This window comes from Nelumbo lutea, chromosome 3 (genome assembly GCF_056320005.1).
Source record: "Nelumbo lutea isolate HS-2025 chromosome 3, American lotus-T2T, whole genome shotgun sequence".
NCBI classification, from domain to species: Eukaryota; Viridiplantae; Streptophyta; class Magnoliopsida; order Proteales; family Nelumbonaceae; genus Nelumbo; species Nelumbo lutea.
The window spans coordinates 74261799-74266192 of record NC_142686.1 but is presented as its reverse complement, the minus strand read 5'-3'; the positions used below and the strand labels follow the sequence as shown (position 1 = coordinate 74266192).

The 4394-nt window shown below is 39.8% G+C and overlaps 1 non-coding gene across 1 annotated transcript; it reads left to right on the top strand.

Moving 5' to 3' along the window:
- The first annotated feature begins 296 nt into the window (after window positions 1-296).
- On the top strand, window positions 297-403 carry LOC148865486 (small nucleolar RNA R71). Its single transcript, XR_016112142.1, has one exon. It is a non-coding gene; the product is annotated as a small nucleolar RNA R71 (small nucleolar RNA).
- The last annotated feature ends 3991 nt before the right edge of the window (window positions 404-4394 follow it).

The following is a 4394-nucleotide window of genomic DNA, read 5'->3' as shown; positions in this document are numbered from 1 at the left end:
AACAGATACCACACACCCTGGCAGTTTGTACTTGTCCTGCAGTGAGTTGTCTTACCAAAGCAGTTAGTTCAGAAATCTGATTTTCTAAATTTACATGGCTTACCTCATTTACCCATCTAATGGTACCGTCTGTCCTAGCACCGAACTGTTGTGAATTTTCGGCCATGTTGGAGATTAACTCCCTGGCCGCTTCGGGTGTCTTGTTCACCAAGGCTCCTCCACTGGCTGCATCGACCATACTTCTATCCATGGGCTGAAGCCCTTCATAGAAGTATTGGATTAACAATTGTTCAGGAATTTGGTGGTGGGGACAACTAGCAACAAGTTGCTTAAACCTTTCCCAATATTCATATAATGTCTCACCACCAAACTGTCAAACTCCACATATTTCTTTTCTTATATTCGCAGCCCGGGATGCAGGAAAATATTTATCTAAAAATATCCTATTCATTTCATCCCATGTGCATACAGAACCGGGAGGGAGAATATAAAACCAATCCTTTGCTTTATCTCTTAAAGTAAATGGAAAGGCTATGAGTTTTACCTGGTCCTCGGTCATACCATGGGGTTTCATGCTTGAACAGACGACATGAAATTCCTTTAGATGTTTGTGAGGATCCTCACCTGAGAAACCATGAAACAGAGGTAATAATTGAATCAAACCAGATTTGAGTTCAAAGGCTACCTTAAGAGTGGGGTACGTGATGCATAAAGGTTGTTGGTTCATAATTGGTGCAGCCAACTCCCTTAATGTCCTCTCTCTGTCAGCCATTCTTTCTACTTCTTCGAAGATGGGAAGATCACAATCTGAATTCACCTTCTTTGGTGAACGATCCTTCCTTTGCTTCGCCTCCTTTCTTAAACGACGGGTGGTCCTCTCAATTTCAGGGTTGTACTCGAGTTCACCTCGTTGAGAAGCACGAGTCATAAAATAAAAAAGGTTAACAAGAGGAAGGTAATAGCTAAGAAATTAAAGTTGCTCCCCGGCAACGGCGCCAAAATTTTGACGGGTTTGTCGAAGCCCTCAAAATTATTACTAGTCCCACAATAAAATATTTACAGTAAAAGTGGTTCTAGGTCGAATCCCACAGGGAGCAAATCAGTAATCTCTTAGCCGAATGGGTAAAGTAATTGTGTGGGAAAATTAAATAACTAAAATTAAAAGAATAACAATCTAAACAAACAAGAGAAAATCAGTCTTACCGAATTCTGGTTCAAGGGTTCGGGTTGAATCGATTGGCCATCGATCCTAGGTACAATTTAGCATTCTTGCAATTCAAGCATTTAACCATAGATTTATTAGGATAGCCATAATAAATCTTGTGTTTTCCTAATTCAGTTGACCAAACCCAGCATTCGATCAACACTTATCACCACTCAACTGGGTACGATAGCGTTCCATGTTAAACAATGATAGCATTAAGATTTGTGAAAACAGTTAAACCAAAATAACAATAATTGAGATAGCTGCAATTACTGAATTTTGTTCCATCGATTCTTTTAGGTTGAACCATGTTAAAACATTGGTCAAAGGCTGTCACGAACAATTGACCCAAAAAGACCTAATTGCTACTTGTACCATTATTCGTGACAATTACGGATCACCGAAATCATGGATAGCAGTAGGAAAATCAACATTAATTCAGTTTGTCAGACTAATTAACATTAACATCCAATAAAAATGTGCACAAGAACCAATGAATACTTGAATTAAAAAGCAGGAAAATAAATTAACTACAGAACCTCACAATGACACAATCGAACCTCTCCCCTTGAACCAGAAAAAAAGAAGCTTAGCTGCTCATGATCTGCGCAATCTCCATGCTTTGCTTCTCCATGGCCGAACTGATCTTCTTGAGTTGCTTGATGCTTGATTGCTAAATGATTGAGTGATTTCTAGAGCTGGTTCGCCCCCCTCTTTATATGGCCAAAGGAGAGGGCTGTTTTCCAACTCCTTCTAGGAGATCATCTTATCCTTAGGGAGTTTTGATCTTATCTTGAACTAATCCTATCCTATCTCTTATCTAATGCTCTAATCTCAATCTTCTTATCTCTCTAGGATTACATTCAAGAATTTAGATCCGATAAAACTCTCTCCTTGGAGATTACATTCGAAATTCAGACTCTTAACTCTTGAATTCGATTTGGGCTGCTTCAAGCTACTTCTGCGAGTTGGGCTTAAGTTGTGAAATGGGCCTAGCTGCGAACTTACTCTGACTTTGGGCTCGTTTTCGTAATCGATGCGGGCCGAATCTGTCAAAACCCAAAACCTAAAAGTTGTGGGTATTCCTTTCTTCTTTCTAATGCTTCTTGAATTGTCCAATTCGGTGTCCGGAATTGAGAGTTAGGCCCAGATTACTGACTGTCGCCGAAACTGTGCAAAATCACCCGATTTGTCCTGTTTTCTTCCAATTGCCTTCTTTATTGCCCTGAATCGAAATATAAGAGTAATGAGTCCATTTAAGTGCTAAATAAATGTAAAAGAGTGAATATTAGGGGATAAAATTAGGGTTCGTTTTGGTCTCATCAATTCTAAACTAACATGAGTCTCATTAAGTGTCCAGTTTAAGGGTATTACACAGAAACACACCACAGGAACATGAATCAAATATGTACTTTATTCATTTACAATAAATTCATAATGTACATCATTCTGATTGAAGCTAAGGGCATACAAAAACTGTCTAACAAGATCTGGGGAGATTTATCCTACCAAGGCTGACACTGATGTGCCGCCAAGTTGGTTGGGTGGCTTGTCTCAGCTGCCAGGGTGAGACTTGAGGTACATGCAGTGTGGGTTTTCTTGAAACACTGAATCGGACCAAAATTCCAATATTACCCTAAACCTTGGAGATAGATGGGAAAAACTGGAATGTTACACCTGACCCCTAGACTCGATTATGATACTGCTCTAGGTGTCAGATTGGGCTATCTTTGATATGCCAATCAGTGAAATCCTTAGAGGGGGTCAAAACCTGGGTATGTTGAGATAGTTCGAGAATTCATCTGAGTGGGTGATCATTGTGACAGGATCAGCCCTTTGTCGAACAAATTGAATGATCGGGGATGCACTCCCTCTGATGGAAACCTAAACTACTATTAGTTGATTTCAACCGTTGAAATTTGTTTTGAAAAATATATTTATATAAAGATGGACATATATATTATGGTTTCAAAATGTTTGCAAAAGTTTTTAATTCCCGGGATCCATGTGAATGGAGAGTGCAACACTGTACCTTGTAGTCGAGGGAGAGGTCCTCTCTTGTCAGACAATGTTTGATTATTATGAGCTGAGAGGTTAAGTGTAAGACCATTGAGGATAATACCTGATGGGCTAATCTTGCATTTGCCCATAGTCCTTGGGTTTATATTAGGTGGCTTGACCCAAGGATCATTTAGTGTAAATGTTCGACCTATTAAGAGCCCATGGTGATGGACTCAGGGGTTCACTATTTCCTACAATGAATTTGGCTAGGCCTTGTTACAGAGGCTGGGCTAAACCCATGTGGCTGTTGCGTAGATCAGTGTTTCGGTCCCATGCCATACAAGGATATCCAACTGGGCAACAGTTTGGAGGTTAAGTGAGCACATAGACTTAATGGGCCTAAAGCCCAATTCGAAGTGGCTTAATAAGATTAATTAAAAAGGAGCGGTTTTGGGTTTTAGATCAACAGATAGGATGAGGGATTATCCCTATCCACTAAGAGAGTCCAGATCCAAATAAAGATTTGGATCAGGAAACTCCTAATTTGATTAGGAAGGTTGATCTTTATCTGCAGATAAGATAAGGGATTATCCTTATCTCTTAAAGAGAATCCAGATCCAAATACAGATTTGGATTAAGAAACTCCTAATGGGATTAGGAGATGCTCTCTTTAAAGGCTATAAATAGAGGAGTAGGGAGAACCTCCAAGATACAATACTCTTCGTAGATTACAAAGAGAGAAGAATCTGTAGTTTGACTACTCCTGTCTCCTGGTCTTTCCTGCTCTTGCCGCCCCTGTGGGAGTGATCAAAAAAGGTTCTTGATATTACCTTTTGGTAGAAAAGGTAATCTGAAGTCGTGCTCACTAGCCCTCCATCACATTCTTGCTGAAGAATTTGGTTCTTGTTGAAGATTCATCCTACCGATTCTGCCCCACCTCACACTGTGCAATCTTCAATGGGACCAGTTTTTGGCTTTCTCCTTGGGCATGAACACCTTTGTTGGGAGTTACTATTACACCATACCAAGTATAGCCCTCTCCTTCTTTTTGGTTTCAGATCTAGTCCAGTTTGGTTTCAAGATTGATCCTTGAAAATGCAATTTTCTAAAATAGGGAATGCAATTCCCACATGGGAAAATGAGAAATTTTTGAAATTTCACCCAATCTTCCTGTAGGGTTTGGCCATCC